This window comes from Zonotrichia leucophrys, chromosome Z (assembly GCF_028769735.1).
Source record: "Zonotrichia leucophrys gambelii isolate GWCS_2022_RI chromosome Z, RI_Zleu_2.0, whole genome shotgun sequence".
In the NCBI taxonomy this organism is placed as follows: Eukaryota; Metazoa; Chordata; class Aves; order Passeriformes; family Passerellidae; genus Zonotrichia; species Zonotrichia leucophrys.
The window spans coordinates 25,606,443-25,628,832 of NC_088200.1; the positions used below are offsets into that span (position 1 = coordinate 25,606,443).

The following is a 22,390-nucleotide window of genomic DNA, read 5'->3' on the forward strand; positions in this document are numbered from 1 at the left end:
TTTTAATAATTGCATCACATTTATACATGTTACAGAATTATATTTATAAGTATGTAGTTTACATTCATAGATTTTGAGATTTACATTTATATGTGTATAGAGTAACATATATATATTTATATAAATATATTAAAGTGCATAGCTATTTAGTTAGAGGTTTGTGGCAATTTAGATGCATAGGTTGAGCTGTGTAGGCCTAGGCTGCATTTGTACCTCTTTCCCCCCTCGGCTGCCTTTTTCACCTCTTGCTTTTCCCCCGGTGCCCCCTGTGTCCCCTGTCCCTGTGCTGGGTCCGAGCTGGCGGCCGGGCCGGGTGGAGCAGCACTTCCAGCCCCGGCTGTCCCTGGAGCGGTGGGAGCTGCCGCTGGCCCCAGGCACTGTCCCCTGAGGAGCTGCTGAAGGACGGTGAGACTGAGGGGGCTGAGGGGGCGGTGGCGCCGAAGGGACGGTGACCCTGAGCTGCTGCTGGGGCTGAGGGCTGTGGGGCAGCCGAGGGCCATGGTGGCACTGAGGTGACAGGGAAGTGGCACAGGCTGACGGGGTGGCGGGTCTAAGGGGACGGGATGGCTCAGAAGGGACTGAGGGGGGTGAGAGGACTGTGAGGGGCTGAAGAAACTGAAGGGGGCTGGGGCTTCACCGAGAGCATGGCGGGGCTGAGGGGATGGAGGGGGCCAGCAGGGAGCACAGAGGGCTCCAGGACTGCAGCTCTGCCAGGCCTTGGAAGCAATTCCAGAGCCTCCACTTTTGCCACAGCTGCCATGAAGACCTTGAGGACATCCAGAGACTGATGGGAGGCAGCAGGGAGGAGCTGAAAGCCAGCAGCAAGAGCAGTGAACGGGGACCTGCTGCTGCCAGCCTGGAGAGAGCCCGGGTGAGGCCACAGGCCCGGGCAGGCAGGCTGGGGCTGAGGCTGCCGTGGGCTGCAGCCGTGGGCACTGCCCGGCGGGGCAGGAGCGGGCCCTGCCCGTGCTGGGGCTGCTCAGCGCAGCTGCCCCGGCTGGCACAGGGGCTGTCCTTGGGCAAGGCAGCTGTGCCGGCAGGGCCCGGGAGCTGTGCCGGCTCTGCCGGGCTGCCGGGGCTGCGGGACAGTCCCGCCGCGGCTGCGCTCACCACAGCCTGGCCCGCTCGGCTGCTTTCTCTTTCCGACCCTCCTGGGGAGGCTCTGACATTTCCTCTTCCCTGATGGAAGTGCAGCTGCTGCCAAAGGAAACCTCCCCATAGCCACTCAGTGTTCCCTTTGCTTCTCAGAGTCCCATCTGCTGCCCCTGCCCAGGAGAGCTGCTCTGCATGGGAGGAGGAGACCGAGGGAGAGGCTTTGAAGATGGGGCAGCTGGGATCCCTCTGCTTGGAGTGCTGTTTAAAGATACATGGACTTTCACGTGGGCAGGGATTATTTCATGCGTATTTCCATATGTGGGTCGCTATTTGTATAGCAATATTTCTATTTATATGTAATTCTATGTATGGATGTATGCTATGTCTATGTATATTGTTCCATTTCTGTCTATTTATTGATATTTACATATGTGTCCAGATATATAGCTCTGTGTTTGTATTCATGCAGTTGGATGGATATTTAGCTTGGCAGAGTGAAATTTGTATATATACTGATATATATATATATTTTAATATGTGTATTTTATGTAGTATGTGATATTTAATCTATATTTACATCTGTAGATTGTTATAGTTATGTATGTATTTATATATGTGCATATACATATGTATTTAATTCTATTTAAAGATGGATGCAGGGTATAGTTGTGTAATTCTATTGAATTCTTAGTGTGGGGCTATTTAGAGAGGGAATGTGTATTTTTGTATTTCTATATCGGCTCTACATTTGTAGCAATAGGTAATAAATTAAGTTGTTAAACGCCTAATTGATCTTTGTGTATAGTGAGTTGTGTATAGTAGAGGTTGGCAATAAATTAAGTTTTGTTAAGTGAATTTGGTATTTGTATATTTTTACATGGACTGGTTATAATAATCTAATAAACTCCTACTTTTTACCTAAATTGAGATTTGTATAGTTCTATATTGTCAGTGTGAGTGTAGCAATTGCAATTTGTAATAAATGACATTTTCTAACTGAAATTGATTCTCGTGTATTTGTGGCTCAGCAGTGTGGCTGTAGCAATCTGCAAGAAATGCCATTTGTCAGCTGAGATGGGTGTTCTGTGATCTGTGCTACCCAAAGCCATGAGCAGATGTAAATGCTGGAGGATTTTGGCCATGCAAATCTCCAGCCATGCCCAGCACATGCCCCACCTGCACTCAGGCTGGGCAAGGGAAGCGCAGCTTTGGGCTGGCAGCAGAGCCCCACGTTGGCTCAGAACTCACTGCAGAGGCTGCTGAGAAAACTCCTGCGGAGACTCTGCTGAGAGCACAACTCCTGCTCTGTGGATATGCAGATAATTCAGTCCATGTTTGGTTCTTTACATACAAACACATACAGATATACGTAGGGAGCACTTAAAAACCTGTAACATACTCAATTATGGGAGCTGAAATGGACTTTTCTCTGTTTATATAAAGGGTCAGCAGAGTTGTGCCATTCTGTAGCCATCCTGTAACAGGCAGAGATCACTGTGTCTAAGCAGTGCAGTTGTAGCAATCCATAATAAATTTCCCTTTTAAACTGAGATTAGCTTTGGGGCACTTCTCCTTTCCATGATGAGTTACCTCATCAATGTTTGTCCCTATTTCTCCACTGATCCTGAAGCTCTGACGAGTGTAGGACAGGCCCTGGCACCCAGTTCCTCACAGGCCTGTCCAGCTGTGGGCAATAGACCTGTCTTGTCTGTGAAACATCCATCTGAGGTTATTTGTCTGAGAGCCGTGTCCATATCTAGAACCCCCTCAGTCAGCACTGTGGCTGGGGAGGGGAAAAATGTAAAGGGATTCTGGCATTTAATCCTTTTTAACACGTATTAGCACTCAGCTGTAGCCTAAACTTAGTAAGGAAAAGGACAGACTTTCTTTAGTCATGCAGTGTGGGATAAATGGTGTAGGAATAGCCACAAGCCAAGCTGCAGGAGCAGCTTCTTCTTGGTCTTAACAGGACATTGTGTACAGGAAAGCACCACCACCACCTTAATGATTCACCTCTTAGGTAAAGCCACAATGGTTCACCGTGTAAAACTACCTGGGGATGGAAATAACGAACGTCCCCGGGCTGGGGCAGAAGCCTGGGAGTCAAACACTTGGAAAAAGAGACCCGGCAAAGCCAGCCCAAGGCACAGGCACGCATTTGGCTCCAGGCAAGAGGGAGCTTGTACTGCCAGCCCGGGAAGGGACTCCAGGCAGAGGAGCTGGCCGGCGGCAGGGAGCAGCTCCTGCTGTCAGGACTCGCAGGACGCAGGAGCAGCGGGCACATCGCGGATGGACAGCGGAGCCGCTCCTGAGCCGCCAAGGTGACCCCTCCTGGGGCTGCAGTCACAGCGCAGTCACCTGTCCTGCACACTCCCTTTGGCTTCTTGAGCTCCAACCACTCCAACAAAGCAGACCTGATCATAAATTATAAAAATTATAAGACATCAGAACTAGTTGGCCACTGCTAATAGTGGATTTTTGATTTCTTTGACTGTCTCTGCATTAGTACCATCTCTGTGTTTCCAAAGGTAGTGCTCAGCATTTAGAGCCAAGCTTTCTCTGCTTTAGCAGATTTATATACATACATATATATATGTTTGTAATTTTATATGTTTGTAACATTCATCTGTGTGAAGAAAGGGTAACCTTAAGAAAGTGTACTTGTTTAACAACAGCATGGTTCCATAGAAATTTATTTCAAATTCTTTTCTGAGGTTCCTATACTAGAAAGACACTTTGCTAAAACTGTTAAGGATGAGAATTGCAGGGCTGGCTTAAAATATAATCCAAATTTTATTTCATTCTGTGTACTATTTCCATAAAATCTGATTAATATCCCGGAACAAAAAACTAGAAAACTAGATTTCTCTTTTCTTCTTTTTTTTTTTTTCTAGGAAACAAGACCCATATAATTTTGATTTTTATTTTTGAGACAGTAATCCACTGGACTAACTGACACCTTGGAACTTCTTTATCATTTACAAATACCCATGGCTCTCAGGAATAGAAAGGTTATAGGAAGGGAAGATAGCAAATCTTTTAAAGCAGTGACCTGAGAGTTATTTTACATCACTTTATAATCACCTGGTTAAATACACCATTACCTAAAAACCATGTATATATGTACTTGGTACGAAGTATCAGCTGAATAAATGCTATACATAAACAAGTTCTCATCCACATTTTTTGCTAGCCTCCTGTTCTGTTCTTTCTCAGTAAAATCAGGAAGAGCTCTTTGAAAAATTAATCCATTAAATATTGACAATCCTGAAGTTTGATTTAGGAGTGTACAAACAATAATTTTAATTGTCACCAAAGAGAAACAAAAGTGACACGTCATCTGTGGTAAACACATCTGTCATCTGTAGGATGTTGTATCGCAGTTAATATGAAGATCTCATGAATGATGGGGATAAGAGACACTGACCCTTGAGGATTCAAAGAATCATTTCACAACAATAAAAAGAGTTTATCTTGCTCACCTTAGTTATACTTAAAATGCATTTTATATGGATTAGATTTATACTGATTAAAAACTCATCACTTCTTGTATGCTGCTGAATAATTAATGCTGACTATTTTAGTCTCAGCCCACAGATTTAAAAGACAAACATTGCCACAGCCTGCAGTATGGAACCAGTACCACTTGATTTGTCACTGAAGTATCAGAAAGTGTTGTAAATGACACAGACTGCCATCGTGAGGCATTCCCAGGACCTGTTCAACATTGCGAGTAAACACAGGTCTGATTTTCAGTCTGTCAGAAAATTTGCTGAGAGCAAAACAAATCTCTGAAATTGCCATGTCTATAAAGAAGAAAATGTGCCAGTAGAAAAAAAATCTGATTAACAGATTCTGTAAGTAATCATAAAATGACAATTAAGCATTTTTGATGCAGAATGATGCATCATGATGCAGAATTGTAAGCACAAGTGGCCAGTATCATCATAACCTGTTTAGAAAGGCAGAAAAAGTCAGTAAATTACAAAGTTGATTGTTGTACTCATTCGTTTGAGGGTTGCTAAGGCAGCAGCAATGCAGTTCAATATGAAAGCTTTGTTATTGCTCAGACCAAGTTATAAAATCTCTTGATTATCCATGTGCAGCATGATTTATTCTTTCAGCCAATATTTGTGCTCTTGATAATAGAGTAGTGCAGCCATGGACTGCAAGAGACAGTTTAGATCACAGACTTTATGGTTTCCATCTAGGAAAAGCAATGCTAGAAACGCTTTAATATTCTTCACATTTTATTATTTTAAGCCATCTAAACCAAGAATCATTTTTGCCTAAGTTTTTGTCTTTGCTCCTCTGGGCTGCTCCGAGATTGTATATGAAGGCTTGTCAAGTCTCTAAAAACCAGGTATCTAGAATTTAGTTCTGTGGTCTCAGCACAGCCATCTAATACTGTTTTAAATGTAAAATGTCCATAAAGAGCCTACAGATACCACCCAAGACCTGCAGAACACTCATGTCCTTTTGGACAGGCAAATAAAAAATGGCATGTCCCCTTAAAAATGCTCTCAAACACTCTTAGGCAGCTACATAAAGTTCCTGTAGTAGGACTGCATGGTATTTGCAGTCATTACTTCCCCCACTAAAAATGAGGTGTATTACAGTTGATATTTAATAATTTCAGGCTGTACTTTAGTTTCCCATGTACCTGTGCCTCCATGGGAGCTGGGTGTCCAAACTGCCTGTAGAGCTGGTGGAGATCTCATCCTTGGTTCAGGTGCCTTCAAGAGGGCACCTTGATCAATTTAATCGACCTGTGGGATCTATTGTGCCTCATTTGCTGCTCCAGAAGAAAAAGGGTCTCCCATACACACATGGACCCTACAGACATGGAGTGCAGGGCAGGGGTCTCGGGTACAGGAGATGAGCTGCTGAGGTGGAAGGTACACTCATCTTCTTTAGATAGATAGATAGATAGATACATAGATACATACATACATACATACATACATAGAGAGATAGAGAGATAGATAGATTAGACAGATAGATTAGATAGATAGAGACAGAGATAGATGATAGATTAGATAGATAGATAGATAGATAGATAGATAGATAGATAGATAGATAGATAGATAGATAGATGCATACATACACACATATAGATAGAGAGAGAGATAGATTAGATAGATAGATATAGATAGGTAGATAGATAGATTAGACAGATATAGAGAGAGAGATACATGATAGATAGATAGATAGATAGATAGATAGATAGATAGATAGATAGATAGATAGATAGATAGATAGAGAGATAGATAGGTGTGAAAATCTAGCTCAGCTTGGAGGCATGAGAGGCTGCAGGAGATTTTGGCAGCTGCAGACATGCTCAGCTGGCACTTCTGCTCCTAACTCCCAGGGTAAAACCAGGAGGCTTTGTTGAGGAGGTCTCTTTTGATGGGAACACAGCTTCATGGAGGGCACTGACTTTAGGAGTCTGACTTTTGAAACAAATTAATCCTTTGCTGAATGACTGTGATTTTGGCAGGTATGAATAATTATAATGAAATTCACTTAAGGGGAGGGTGACACATGTATGTGACATAGCAATAAAAAAAAAAACCACACAAGTGGGATGCACTTTCTGACTCTTTGCTGTGAGCTGTCAGCATTTTTGTCCTTACTTGTGTGACTGCTAGAAGAATACAAAGGAGAATTCAATTTCAAGAGTGGTGTGAAATACAAAATAAGACTTACAGAGAGCAGAGGAATGGTTGTGATTTATAAGCACGTATCTCACTTTAATTGGAGAAAACAGAGACTGATTACAAAGGACATATAGATCAGTTTAATGTTTTCTCTGTCATCTTTTCACAAAGTATGCAGCTTCCAGCCCACTGCAGGCAGCAAGAATCCTTTCACTGACCTGAACTGAAGAAACTTTTTTATCATAATAGAAGGTACTTATTCATGGATATTTATTAAAGATGTGATAGCCAGTCTTGTCTTTTTTTACATTTATTCTGGTTTTTCTATCATTCCTTTCAATCAGCATCTTACCAGCAGACTTCAGATGCCTTCAGAAATTGCTTGACATGGTTTAGCACTATTTGATTCTGCCTGTATTTAACATCACTCTTTGGAAAGTATTAACTGTACTTCATGCTTTTCCTTACTTTCTTTGTACAGTCTTACTTAAAAATAAATGTGAGGAAAATATACATTAAAATGTGTACAAATTGAAATAAAAGTTACAGAGTCATAGCCATTCAGTGTATCAAATGGGTTAATAATTGTAATGTGTGTTTCTGTGTATTTATTCTCAGCTCTAACCTAAGTTTTTTGTTGATCCCTATATTGCTTCATTGCTTTCTCTGAAGTGCAACCTCCTCAGGCAGGTCTAGGGAATTCCTCAATGTAAATATTCTTTTTCTTTTTGGAAAACCAACATTTTTTCTTACCTGCAAATCACAGATCAGGTCAGGAGAGGATGTTTTTCCAGTATCCCTTAACTGCTTTATTAAACACCACTCAGAGTATGGAAGGATTACCATCTAACACATGAAATGCAAGTTGGTCCCTTCAGGCTTTACTCACTTTGCAGCTCTTGAGGCTTAGAGAGGGATTCTCCACCAGTACCTGAGGAAAGCAGCTCTTGACCGCACCACCTGCCGGACCAAACAGCACTGTGTAAAATCATGTTCTCCTGTGTGTTTGGTACATCTGCTTCCTCTGGAAGACAAAAGTAAAAACTTATCTTTTAAGAGTTAAGCTATAATAGAACTGAAGAGTTGTTTATATTGTTTATTGCTACTTTTACCCATTCATTCAGGATGGTAAGAGGAACGACTTGGAGCTACTTGAGAGCATTCAGCTGTTTATTGCAACTTGCAGAATGAGTCGTGAGATGAGAGAGCAAATGTGTTTATGCACAGAGACAGGTACAACAGGCCTTTGCTGCATTTTGTAACTTAACAACTCAGCTTACAATTATTTCCTGTTATATATTTTTAGTCTGTGTTTAATGGAACCTGCAGAGAAAACATGGATTACTAATTCTGTTGTAACATTACTCGTAAGGTCTTTCCCTATGGAGAAAAAAAGACAGTTATCCTAGTTTGCGAGAGGTTTATCTCCTCAAAAATTCCAATGCAAAAATTCATTTGGGATATAGGTAAGTGTGGAGAAATGGCTCCATGACAGAGGTCATGTAGACATTCGCTTGTTAGCCGACCAGGAGCTGAGAAAGTACCGAACACAGCTAGTTTGAGAACTGCATCTGCAAGATAGCGGGTCCTTGGGCCTAGCTGGGTATGATAACAAGTAGACAGAGAGATGTGGGAAATAGGGAATGTAGGCCCAAAAAAATGAAGAAGAGTTGATGGTATAGTTTAACCAATAGATTGCTTGGCTTACAAAATATTCATAAGCTTATTATTTGCTGTATAAGTGTCTGATGCTCTCTTCAATAAACAGAACTTGCTTATCACTCATATTGAGTGTCTGAGTCTCCCCTCACCGACAAGTAGCTCATCCCCGACAAAAGCCTCATTCTGCAACAGGAAAGTTGTTGTAATGTAACTGTTTTAAATTCTTACTCTAATTTTTAATTTTTTAAACCTTAAAATCAATGATCAATTTACTGATTGACTGCAGAAACCTTTAAAATGCTCGTCAGGCTGGCTGAGAATTCACAAGCACACTGCCCTGCAATGGTGTACAACCACGGCTGCTGAGGCTGCTGTGAATGCGCAGCAGTTTTTCACAGGTGTGGGACTCCTCCTCTCCAGCACAGGCGCTGGCACAGAGGAACTGGTGATCGGATGTTTTGACGGCCTGTTTTGCAGCAGTCTCCGGCCTGGACGAGCCCTGCTCCGACTGACAGGTCCCTGCAATGAGCCGATGCCCGCAGGCGGCGAGGAGAGACCCGGGCCCCTTTGGCAGCGTTCCCAAAAGGCCGCAGGCCGGAGGGGAAGGTCGCTGTGCCCCCGGCGGCCTCTCCCGCGGGCTCTGAATTCGGGCACGGCAGGGATCCCTGGAGCAGATCCCGCCCTTCTGGCGGCCGGCCCGGAGCTTCGCTGAGGGCGCGGCGCTGCCGGGGCCGGGCCGAGCCCTGCCCGGGCCGGGCCCCGCAGCCCCCGAGGCTGCCCGGCTGCCGCAGCAGGAGCTGCTGCCGCTGCCCGGGGCTGCTCCGGCCCCGCAGGAGCTCTCGGGAGCCCCGAGCGGAGCACACGGCATCGAGCCCGAGCTGCTGAGCTCCCATCCCCGCTCCTGACGCTCCGCGACGGGCTCGGATCCGCGGGCCGGAATGAGCTGGGCAGGTGGGACGCCGCTTTGATCCGCGCTTGGGGCGCTCGGGACCGCAGGAGAAGTGCCACCGGCAGCTGTCATTGGTTTGGCCATTTGTATGGCATTTGTGTCTGAGTTCGGCCTTATTTGGCTGTGCCATATCTGGGAGCATAAAAACTATTTTTCATGAAGGTAAGAAAATGGTTTGATTGTTATCCTATGTGCGCATGATGCTAAATATAAACACTCCCTATTTTACATGCCAGAGGCCTGCCTTAAAGAACCTCTGACTTTGCAGATACTATTTCCATAATTGTATATCTTTCAGAGGAAGCAGCACAGTTTATCTGAACTAAGTCCTTCCTTACACTTAAGAGAAAAAACAGGCTGTGTGAGAGCTCTGCTAGCTGGGAATGCATGAATGGAAGAATTTTAGGACATTGCTATGGAAAGTGCAGATGTTTAAGTAGGTATGTTATTAATAAGAACCTTGACTAGGCCAATATTCAAGCAGCAATCAATTTATTATTTAATATGGTAAAGTATGACCAATACAGAGCTGGGTACACGGGGGGAAGTTTTCCCTCCAACTGCATGCCGATAATTATTGTTTACAAGTATTTATAGGAGTACTCATTAGTTTTTTTCAGCAGTTTCTATTTTCAATCTTTTACTCATCAGCAATTTTTATTCCAAATCATTACATCATAATTCTATACACTATTGTGATTTTAATTTCTCAGGATGTATCTCAAAGGAGTATCCCCAGATAGTGACAGTCCAGTTTCTGAAAGAAGAAAGACAACTCCCATCTGGTGGGGTCCAGCTCCCCAGATGTGTGTCCACCTTTTAATTGCAGAGGCTATAAATCTCATAACAGTGATGTCCAGCTTCCCTTTGGTCGAAACCATAAACCCTTGAGGTGATGTTCGTCTTCCTTTCTCAAGCTGTTTTTCTCTGCTTCAATAAGGCACGAGATAAGCATATTTCCTTTATATATATTCCAAAGCTATAGTTTCAAGGATACAAGTAATACTCTAAAATTATACTTCAAAAGGTTATTATTGCAGAGCTTTTTATGGATTATATGCAAGCAAAAAGCAACATCTTTGACACCTTAATTCCAATGCTCCTAAATCAACCAGGGTTAATTGCAAACAAAAGATAGGTTCAAAGGCCTTTTTCTATGTTTTATTTTCCTCAGTTATTATTAGAATTGGCAACTGTCCCATTGTTGGTGTCCACACATTTGCGTTCACAAGTACACACTTCGCCTGTTTGTACCTGACATGAAACACAGCTTTGCATCTCACAGGTATGCTCATTTATGAAGGTAAGTACAAAAATCTGAATTTTTCCTGTATTATACTGAGCCCCCAATATATTCTGCAATTGCACTTTCCTCTGTATTTTTTCATGCTGATGTCACTGGCAGTGACATGCTCTGTGCTAAGTGCTGGATTGGATGGTTGGCTGGGAGATGCCTTTAGTTTTATGGCACACAGGGGTCTAAGGAGGGTGTCCCTGTGCTCTGGCACCAGCTGAGGTGCAGGAGCACTTCCAGGGCTGCCTCCAGGCATGATGAGCTGGAGTTAAAGCTGTGCCTTCTGCTGACCAGCTGATACCACCTCTGACCGTGAACAGCTGGGCCTGATATAATAAAGAGAGCTTTCTTCCTTTCTTACTAAGAGCCAGAGTCTGATAAAATGGATTCTTCATCCTGCTCTGACCAGTGAATACCAGGGTTCATTTTCACAAATTTCCTGCTTTATCTGCTTTGTACCTGCCAGCTACATGAGCCATAATGTCTTGCTGCTCAGCTTCCTTGAGAGAAGCAAGCATTTCTTTGGAAAAGAGCTCTTCACTAACAGTTGGACTCACAAGTGGCTCATTGATGTCCCTCTAATTCCCAAGTTGTTCCACATCTACAGCTGCCTTTTAGGGATAGACCCTGATGCTCCTCTGATTTCTGTGGGATCCTCTTTGCCTAACACTTTCAAGAATGAGCTAGAAGAGGCAAGTTGAGGTTCAAGGGAAGGACTTGTGTTTCCTACTTCATCCTGGGTCATTTAATTTGAAAAGTTTTAGACTTTGATTTTCAACAGTGAATTGTCATCGGCCCAGACTTCAAAATCTCTAGCACATTCATGTTTTCAACATTAAAGTTTTTACACGCTAAAACAGTATTTTTTACTGAATTTGAGTAAAAAATTAAATGGGTGAAGATCCCTCCACTTAGTGTTTTTCTTAGTGAAAATTCCATATTGATACAGAATAAAGTGGATTTATTTGGATACTCCTGAAAACACCCTGCCTTCCTTCTCCCCTTCCTTTGCTCAGTGCAAGGAATAGCAACATTTCTTATGTCATATATGTTTGCCACTTTGCCAAACATTTTGGAACAAGCAAAACTGAGTGACGCCTTTTTTCACCAAAACATGCAAGCACTTGTGCGAATGTTTCAAATTTCCAAAAGTCAAGCTAAGGCTATCATCAGTACTTGCCCTGACTGTCAGCTTGTGCAGCCTCCTTTTTCTACAGGAGCAGTCAACCCACGATATTTGCAAAGCCTGCAGTTATGGCAAACAGATATCACTAAATACCCTTCCTTTGGTAAATTTAAAAATATTCATGTTTCAGTAGACATGTTCTCTGGTGCAATTTTTGCTTCTCTTCACACAGGTGAAATAAGTAATAATGTAATGAGACTGATGCTGAAAAATAAATAGCTCAACGCACTTTCCCAGCAGCCCCATCTTGTTCATAGTCTGTAAATAAACCCCCTCGCCAGTGTAAGTTTGAAGATCATACATTTAGTAATGCAAGGTAGTTAAAATCATCTGTTCTGGAATCCCTTCCCAACTTCAAAACCCACACACTTAATTTTTTCCTCCAGCTACAGCAAACCTAGACATCTTTCCCCTGCTTTCTCTATTGTAATTGACTAGTCCTTTCTCTCTTTCATCACTGATTTGGTCAAATAAAACTAAAATGCTTTGATCGCTTAAAGCATAGTGATCTAGTCAGCATATTTCCTATTTTCCCATTTATTAGGCAACAAGACTTAATTCTAACAGGTAATAAATACATGCAGCGAGGGGTGGTCTTAATTTAGGAGTCTGGCTAGCAGGAGGGGCGACCAACAACCCACTGCAACAGGACGAGCGCCCCTCACCGTCTATGGCCTCAGGCTGCACTCATGGCGGACGGATTCGCTGCTGATGAGACGAGACAGAAGAGTCTGGACACTCACTGGGGACTGTCGGATTTATTGTAGAACCCAACGTGTCAACCAGGGAGTGACCCGGAACAAGGGGTGCAATAGGGTTATAAAGGGGGGAGGAATTCCAATAGGGGAAGGTAAAGGAGCGGGCTTAAGATAATAGGCATAAGGGTAGAACCAATAGATACAATGTAAGGGAGGGGCCCCAGAACCACAGCGAATCATACCTCCCTAAGTGGAGAAGATTCTGTCAAGATGGGAGGAGTGGGGCGTGATTGACTGGGCCCAGGGAGGAGAAACAAGTCTACATAAAAGGGAATGAGGGGGAGAGGAAATTATATAACAGAAGGCATTGACAGAAACTGGTGGGAGTTACTAGGGCAACCAATTAATTGACAACACAATGGCGGGAAAACTGGTGAGGGCAGAACCTTTACAGAAAATGGGGGAGCAATACAGAAAATGGGGGGAGCAATTAAACAGACTAACAGAACACACTACAACAAAAACAGACCTTCATCTTTAAGAGGCAGAGGACATGAATTCCATTCATATTGGCTCCTTAATATTTATTTTATCTTCAGAGTGACTCATGAACCCTTTCAGGTTTGGATAAGCAATTAATGCATCAGTGACTGCAACAGACAAGGAAGAGATGATGGTGAGCAAGCAAATAATGGCTTGCTTAGCCACACAGCAGGCTCTGCAGTTTTAAAAGAGAATTTAATTACATTTTGTGAGTTTTAAAGAAGTAAACGGAGAACAAAAATCTTTAAATGTTTGGAAGTATCATATATAATAATACAAGTGTTAATGTGAGAATCTACAGAATATCCTGCTTAATGATGCATGTGGTTGTGCACGTTTTTTTTTTTGTTCATGGGTATGCTTGTGTAAATAACCACATGTAAAGGGATTTTTCTAACTCTTTGCAGGAATATTTAAATGGGATATATATTCATGCTCTAAGCTCTGTGTGCTGTGGCAAGAACACTAATGCCTATATATATAGCAAGGTTTCCTTTTAGAAAACTCTTTTTCCCTACTCATTTCCAGCTTGTTCCCTGCTCTCCTTGGGTCAGCAGAGCAGTGCCACTCTGCCTCCACCTGGAATTTGTCTGTCCCTTTCTTCTTCCTGTTCCAAAATCACCCTTAATCCCTGCCTCCCACAGCTCTGCCCACTGAGAAATAAGTGCAGCACCAACCAGTTCATGGTCTCCACACCTGTGCATTATTTGCTGCCATTCCACAGAACCCAGTGGAGATGTGTGGGCTGTGCTACCATTGGTGGATTTATGTATTTTCACATCTCCACAATTGTCATGGATTTAATGCTGCCTCTGCTCCTGAATCTCTCTATGTCCATTTATCTACTGCTATTGCTCAGGGTACCCGGTGCTTTTCAGCTGGACCAGAATTGTTTCAGCAGACATGTATGTGAATGCTTGTGCAGATACAGTGTAATAGGGGCTTAAGAGAGCTGCATCATACAAAACAACATCAGTGGGCATTTTCAGGAGAATCTGAAGAGGAGGGGATATAGTTCTTACACACTGCACAACAGCTCCTAGTGCTGTTGTCACAGAGCACCCTGCAGATCATTCTGTGCTCCTTTGTGCTCGGCCCGAGGTGCCAGTGCTGCTCTCTGGGCTTGTGCAGAGCCAAGGAGATCCCCATGGAGGCCACTCTACAGCCTCATGGATGCACAAGAACTTCAGGACACATTTAAGCCTCACACACATGCAAAAAACCCAAACCAAACTAAAACACCACAAAAAACAAAAAAACTCCCATGCAAACAAAAAACCCATGGAAATTTGTTTACAAGTTATAATTGATTGTCTCGTGTCACCTCCATTCTGTTTTCCAAAGCACTGTCAATGTTCAGACAGAAGGACAAAGACAGGTTTTAGCAGGACTGACCAAGTTTTGGTAGGGAAGGAGCCTGCTCTCCCCCATCGGAGCCTGCTGGCTCTGCCTTTCTGGATGGGTGGCACAGCCCCGGCCGTGGCAGAGCAGCTCCTGTGCCCCCGCAGTGGGGCTCACAGCACTTTAGGCCACTCTCACCCTGCACTGCCCAAGGGCTGCTCTGGCAGCGCCCTCAGCTCCCTCTTGGCCCTTTCCCTCCGTGCTGCCCTGGCAGCTGAAAGCCGAGCTGGCCCAGGGGGCGTCTGGGCTCTCAGCCACAGCTGGGTTCTGCTGCTCCAAGCCTGGAGCTGCCACGCTGGGGAACCCACAGCTGAGAGCCTCCCTGGAGTGCAGCAAACAGAGGGCCTGGCAGGAGGGGAAAGGGCCTTGAGGTCAGGCCAGAGATGAAGGAAAAGGGGAATGGGAAAGGAGAGAGGAGAAAATTCACAGGGCTTGAGAGCTGAATCTTCCCTGCAAACTTTGTATACAGTCTGGATTCCCAAAATATCAATGGTGTCTGAGTTTATTATTAAATAAAAGAGATGAAAAAGAATATTGATTAGTTGTTTATTGGCTATTCTGAGCACTGATGATTTTGGGATCTGAGAAATTGGAGTGTGTGACCATGATACTAAAAAAAGATACATATGCATATAAACATGTAGGAATCAGAAACACAACATAAAAAAATCAAAGATCAAATAAATTCTGGCATTTTCTCATTTTGAAAGTAAGGAAATCTGAGCTACAGGTTTGCTAAAATTCTTGCAGGTACTTTTATATGTAATACAAGCATACAAAACTTCAGAATGGCATTTTCAAAAACACTTTGTCCTCACCATCTTCTAACAGTTTTCCAAACAGTTGGAGACTGAAATAAACAGGGCTAGGAGACTTCTTCTCTTTTTTAATGCCTTTATTAAAAGTGGTCAGCTCAGGATTGGGCAGCTTGGCAGGGCTGCAGTCTCCCGTCGTCTCTCTCAGGGCGACCCAGAGGAGGAGGATAGGCGCAGCTTTGTCCACTAGGGGCAGAGCCAGGGATTAGGTCTTTGTGAGAGTCTTTTATGGCGCAAAGATCTCTTCGTTGTTACTTTTCCCGGCTCCGTCCCCCTCAGTCTTGGCACTGGGATGACTCCCGTGGTCAGGGCGAGAGGGACTCTGAAGGTGTTCCTCATCTCTGCAGGCTCAGCACTCGGCTCCTGACGTCCAGACATCACTCCAGTCTCTCAACTCTTATTTGGCTCGTTGTTTTTGGGGTTTTCTCAGTACGTTTGGAGCCGTAGTCCCCCACAGCATGCTGGTCCTGGAGTCACTTTGCATAATCCCCCCCCCCCAGGTCTCTTCTCCTCACTGTTCGGGAAGTTTCCCACCCATTACTGTCTCGGAGAAGGGCCATTACCTTGCCCCAGCCAGGGCTTTTACTAATACAAAAACAACCATTAACAACAACGACCCACAATTACCATAATACATGCAGCAGCCCAGCAATAGTCATAGTTTTTTTCTCACAGAAAAAAATCAACTGAATTTTTGTTCATAACAGAGACAACAAAAATATCAAAGTTCTGGAAGCTCGAAAGTCCTTTCATCTCAGTCTAATCCTTAAAGAAAATCCTACGTTATGTGTCTTCTGAAAAATAGGCATAATTATATTCTATTAAGGAGACTTTTGTCTTGTTTTATTTTTAAATCAGCTGTGCAGTACTCAGTACTGAAAAGAAAACAAGATCTTTCTTGTGGCCTAGAATGGTAGCAGAAAGAAGAATTTAATAGACTCTATTTAGAGCTTCATTTTTCTTACTAGTTACTTTTGCTGGAATTGCCTAGCTAAAAACAGCCAGAATTGCTCTAATAGAGTAATTTCTTCCAAGAGATTAAGAAGGACAGGAAAATACAGGTCAGTCAGCCTTGTCTCTGTCCCCTGACAGGTGATGGAGTAACTAATCCTGGAAACCATTCCAAACAAGTGGAGAAGTCAATTGGGAGTAATGATTACCTACCTAATGCCCGTGACAGGGCAGCCAAACGGATGGATATGGAGCAATGGATGATGTCTACCCCAGCTTTACCCAAGCCTTTGAGACAATCTCCTACAGCATCCCTAAACACAAACTGCCAAAACGCCCAGTGAGGAAGGCTGAAAAATGGATGAGGCACAAAGTAGAGCTGGAGGCAAGTCACGGGTGCTGTGACCCCCAGGGGCTGATGCTGGGGCAGATGCTCTTTAATGTCTTCATTCATGGCCGGGCTGGAGGAACAGTTCACCCTCAGCAGGTCTGCAGACAATGCAAAGCTGGCAGGAGCAGCTGATAGCCCAAATGTTTGTGCCATTCAGAGGGGCGACAGCAGCTAAAGAATTGGCCTGAGGGGAATCTGATGGAGTTAAATAAAGGGAAATGAGAAGTCTTGGACCTGGGCAGGAATAACCCCAGGCATCAAGAGCTGCAGTAGGCTGACTGCCAGGAAAGCAGCTTTTATATTTTCCTTGCCTTGGTGCTGTGGGGCTGTGCCGCAAAGCCAAGGCAGAAGGATGACTGCAGCCACAGAATGAGGGGGTTCGCACCGAGCCTGGCCAGCCTGGAGCCGTCCCCCCGCGCTGTGCCCGCAGCCCTGGCTCTGCCGCGCTCGTCCCCGCCAAGGCCGGCCCGCACCGGGACCGCGCTGGGCACGCGTGGGCCCGAGCACAGCGCCCCCTCAGGCCGTGCTCTGCCAGTGCAGCCGCGGCGGTTGCGCTGCGGGCGTTGTGGCCACAGTCGGCGATCGACGCCCTGGCAGAGCTGCCCCTGCCCGCCAGGCTCAGCGTATTGTGAAATACGGAATGTCTCCCTGACCACACACTGCCTGAAAGCAGATGTCTATTCAAACTCTGAGATTCCTGGAGACGGCTAGATAAAGATCAACACTTTAGCATAAGAACAGATGCTGCGAGCACGATGATTGCCAGATCTAAGTCATCGGAAACCGCCTAAGAACGATCATTGTCCTGCAGATAACATCAGCCAGGGATGCCAGAAACATACATGTGAATACATGACTTCCCCAAACTCAATCAACACTGGCTATCAACCAGGAGACGACCTTTTTCCAGCTCTGCACAGTGAAAGAACCAGCTATGAATGTGCAGAGTTACAAAAGAAATTGGGACTCCTTTGCCTCAGGCACAATAAGCTGTATAAAACCTCGTTGCTAGAAGTGGCTTGCGTGAACAGGAGAGAATTTGATGCAATAGAGGTCGGATCCAGGTTCACCCAGCGCCGATCCCAGGCTTGACGCTTTTTGGCTGTGGTGGTTTCCAGGATCATATTTTGGTCGCGCAAAAAGATAAATCTTTTCGCATTTTTGATAATTTGACATTCAACTGATAATTTATAATACCCGCCAAGCTGTGGCGCCTGGTGAACAGCCCCCACGTCCGCTCCGTGCGCTGGGACAGCCGGGCCCAGGGGCTGCTCATCGACCGCTCCCTCTTCGAGCAGGAGCTGCTCAACTCGGGCGACACCCACAGGGGCCATGGCCATGGGCTGGCCCCAGTCCCGCACACCTTCAGGGCCACGCAGTTCCGCAGCTTCGTGCGGCAGCTCTACTGCTACGGCTTCCGCAAGGTGCCGGGCTGGGTCGGCTCAGCTGCGCCGGGCGATGCCGGGGCCTGGCTCCACTACAGCAACCCCTGCTTTCGCCACGACCGCCCTGACCTCCTGCTCCGCATGAAGCGCTGAAGCGCGGCCAACAGGCAGCGGCCGGCGGCGGGCCGGGAGGGCAGCAGGCGCCCGCCCTGCGCCTCCCAGCAGCTCCCCGGGGCGCGGCCGCTGCCGGACGGGTGCCCGCCCAGCAGCTTCCTCCTGCTGCACAGGGAGCGGGCGCTGCCAGCCCGGCGGGAGGGGCTGAACCGCTTCCAGGAGCTCTACGGGGGCAGCCACTGCCACTTGGGCGGGAGGGACCTTGCAGCCGCTTGCAGGAGCTCTGTGGGGAGCAGCTGCCTCCGGCCGAATGGGAGGTGCTTGGGATCCAGCCCTGCAGCTTCCAGCAGCTCCACAGGGAGCAGCAGCCCCCAGCCCATGACCCCCAAGATAGGAAAAGAGTTGTAGCCTTGTTTTTCCAAAAGGTCATGAAAAGTGACCGTTTGAAGTATTTTTCCACAAGGCTCTGTCATTCTCGGCCAGAAGTTGTCAAGCCTACTAGGAAGGGGCACCTAGTAGGTGAAAAAAAAGAAAAGATTCTCTGCCTGGTTTTCCTGTGCACTTCCCATGATGTTTGATCCACAGCAGCACTAGAGTTCTGTGTCCTACAGCCACGTTGTGGAGTCTGACCAATCTGTTTGGATTCTTGCAGCCACCCCGGGCACTTCAGGGCCCAGCGCTCCCGCTGGCAGTACAGCCTGTGCAGCATAGACAGCCTCCAGCTCATCACAGAATGCACCTGGGGAGGAGGAATGGCCACCAGCAAATCTAGGCTTTGCCGTAGAGAAAAGGATTCGGGAGATCCGGAGGTCTCTGTCTGAAAGATCTCCCTCTGCTCAGGTAATTCCATTGGATGGGGATAAAAGGGGTGGACTGAGAGCTTTTGAACCTTGTTACATGGCTGAGAAGCAAAGGCTTCTTTAATTGAACTTATTTCATCATTATTTAGTTATTGAATTATTCTTGGTAAAGAAAGATTTCTAAAAGAGGAGATGAAGAATAAATGAAGAAGAGGTTTTACTTGCTGGGAAAGAGGAGAAGAGTGTTTGGAGAAGTGGCACTGAAGGCCAAGGGTCCCGTGCACGTCCCCTCACTTGATGTCTTGTGGTTTTCTGTGTTCCCCTTTTGTATCAAAGGTCATTTTGTAAGAGCTTCAGTTTCACCTTGGCCCCCTGGATCCTGAGTTTAAAAGGCTTGTCATGTGAACCGTGGGGGCAGCGTTCCCTCCGCTGTGCCCCCTGTCCTTTGGGAGTGGAGGAGTTATTGTATCCCTGATATGATTACAGCAAAATAGTGAGTGATCTTTGGGTTCCTTTCTTTCTGTTTTTCTGCTCAGGGCAATGTTGGTGTTGCCCCTGATTCTTCAGGAGGGGAGCCTGTGGACAGAGCTGCAGCAGAGGAAGCTTCATCTGGCACCAAGAGCTGCAGGAACAGTTCCCAGGAGCCCGAGGAGCCTGGTGAGGACAGAGCCCACACTGGTTTAGAGAGCTGTGAGATGGCTGCTCTGAGCAGGGTTGGTGCTTCCTGGTGCCTTGAGTTCAAATCCTGCACGGGCACAACCTCCCTGAGCCCTGCCCTCCACGCTTCTCCAGAGGCTCTGACACTGAGTCCTCTGCTGGGGCAGAGAGCAGGGAATAAACCTGACCTTGTGGGAGTTGTGTCACCAAGCTGGGTGTCCCAGTTTTGTGCTGAAGTTGGTGGATAAATTTGCTGCAGGGTGCCAGGGGAGGCCAGGCTGAGTGACACTTGAAGGTCAAGGAGCACAACATCAGAGGCCAACCAATTGAAAAATCACAGTAACTCCAGTATCAGAAGGAAAAGCTTGAATGACCCCTAATTAGGGAGGCCTAAGAGGAGAGAAGGAGCACTGTGGATCCATCCCTTAGCCAAGCTGGTGCAGCCTGCAGGCCTCGTGGGGAGCTCTGTCCCTCCCAGCCCTTCCTGCCAGAGCTGATGGTCGAGTTGGAGCAGCTGCTGCTCACTGCAGAGGGCAGTTTGTAGATGCCAGGTAATGGAGCTGGTTCAGGACTCAGCTCCCAGCACCTTCAGCTTCAGCCATTTCAGTGAGGACTGAGGTCTCTCTGTCAGCTCAGAGAAAGAACAAGGCTGGGCTTCCTTGTGGCAGCTGGGACTGTCTGTGTTTCAAGCTCTCCTGAGTGCCCTTTGTACTGCTGGGGCTGAGACTTTATCGAGATACTTCAATGTTTTGAAGCACACTTTTGAATCCTTGGAATGGTCCCTGTTCTTTTAAGGGCAGATTGCTTCGAATTGCCAAGTGAGAGTCTGCCTTTCAGGCCATCTTTGACAGCCCCTGGTAGAAGGACAATTGCTGCCCAAGGGAAAGGTGCAGAAGGGCCAATATTGACTGAGCGTTGCCTTTGCTTCCCAGATGCCATCTGACCAACATCTCCAGGAGGGCTGCCCTGCATGGCAGGAAGAGACAGGGGAGAGCCTGTGACCATCGGGCAGGTAGAACTCCTCTGTTTGTAGATATGTTTATAGATTTCTATGGTTCTATTTATTAGTGGTTATAGTTCCATTTATAGATTATAGTGTTCTATTTATATGGGTATATATTGATAGATCTACATGGTTAAGTGTGGATATGTATACAGTTATAGATGGGATATAATTATATTTTATTATATATTTACATTTATAGATTCTCAGAGTTAGATTTTTATATGTGTAGAGTAAAATATTTATATAAATATATATATATATGTGAAGTTACATTTATGAATGTGTATAGTTATATAGTAGGAGGAACAGGAATGTTTAGATGGAGACATTGATGGATAGATTGCTGTTGGTGTAGGCCTAGGCTGCATTTATACCTCTTTTTTCCCCTTCGGCTGCCTTTTTCACCTCTTGCTTTTCCCCCTGTGTCCCCTGTCCCTGTGCTGGGTCCGAGCTGGCGGCCAGCCCGGGTGGAGCAGCACTTCCAGCCCCGGCTGTCCCTGGAGCGGTGGGAGCTGCCGCTGGCCCCAGGCACTGTCCCTGAGGAGCTGCTGAAGGACGGTGAGACTGAGGGGGCTGAGGGGGCGGTGGCGCCGAAGGGACGGTGACCCTGAGCTGCTGCTGGGGCTGAGGGCTGTGGGGCAGCCGAGGGCCATGGTGGCACCGAGGTGACAGGGAAGTGGCACAGGCTGACGGGGTGGCGGGTCTAAGGGGATGGGATGGCTCAGAAGGGACTGAGGGGAGTGAGAGGACTGTGAGGGGCTGAAGAAACTGAAGGGGGCTGGGGCTTCACCGAGAGCATGGCGGGGCTGAGGGGATGGAGGGGGCCAGCAGGGAGCACAGAGGGCTCCGGGACTGCAGCTCTGTCAGGCCTTGGAAGCAATTCCAGAGGCTCCACTTTTGCCCCAGCTGCAAGGAAGACCTTGAGGACAGCCACAGACTGACGGGAGGCAGCAGGGAGGAGCTGAAGGCCAGCAGCAAGAGCAGTGAACGGGGACCTGCTGCTGCCAGCCTGGAGAGAGCCCGGGTGAGGCCACAGGCCCGGGCAGGCAGGCTGGGGCTGAGGCTGCCGTGGGCTGCAGCCGTGGGCACTGCCCGGCGGGGCAGGAGCGGGCCCTGCCCGTGCTGGGGCTGCTCAGCGCAGCTGCCCCGGCTGGCACAGGGCTGTCCTTGGGCAAGGCAGCTGTGCCGGCTCTGCCGGGGCTGCGGGACAGTCCCGCCGCGGCTGCGCTCACCACAGCCTGGCCCGCTCGGCTGCTTTCTCTTTCCGACCCTCCTGGGGAGGCTCTGACATTTCCTCTTCCCTGATGGAAGTGCAGCTGCTGTCAAAGGAAACCTCCCCATAGTCACTCAGTGTTCCCTTTGCTTCTCAGAGTCCCATCTGCTGCCCCTGCCCAGGGGAGCGGCTCTGCATGGGAGGAGGAGACGGAGGGAGAGGCTTTGAAGGTGGGGCAGCTGGGATCCCTCTGCTTGGAGTTCCATGTAGACATTTCTAGAAGTGCACATAGAGATGGATTATCATTTGGATATGCACATTTGTGGGTTGCTATTTGTATAGGACTATTTCTGTATGTGTGGCGTTTAGGGATGTACGCTCTGTATATATGTACGTGTATATATACATACTTGTTTGTAATTACATCTATGGGTATATTTCTATCTAAGTATACATGGATGTTTTTATATCTGTGTTTAGTTCTGTTTCCTATATATACAGTTTTGTTGCTATTTATTTCTATTGATGCAGCTATAGGCATATGGGTCTTTAAATAGTTATACTGGTATT

General features: G+C 46.4%; 2 long non-coding RNA genes across 3 annotated transcripts; both read left to right on the plus strand.

Annotated features, from left to right (window-relative positions):
- Nucleotides 1–11: 11 nt before the first annotated feature.
- On the plus strand, nt 12–22,175 carry LOC135459610 (uncharacterized). 2 transcript variants are annotated; one of them, XR_010443063.1, is made up of 3 exons: nt 12–405; nt 21,514–21,631; nt 21,978–22,175. It is a non-coding gene; the product is annotated as an uncharacterized LOC135459610 (long non-coding RNA). The 2 variants fall into 2 exon arrangements; XR_010443062.1 differs by lacking the exon at nt 12–405 and adding an exon at nt 21,041–21,165.
- LOC135459665 (uncharacterized) lies at nt 9,042–20,659 on the plus strand. Its single transcript, XR_010443071.1, has 6 exons — nt 9,042–9,528; nt 10,541–10,651; nt 16,396–16,639; nt 18,797–18,984; nt 19,481–19,601; nt 20,534–20,659. It is a non-coding gene; the product is annotated as an uncharacterized LOC135459665 (long non-coding RNA).
- Nucleotides 22,176–22,390: the final 215 nt, after the last annotated feature.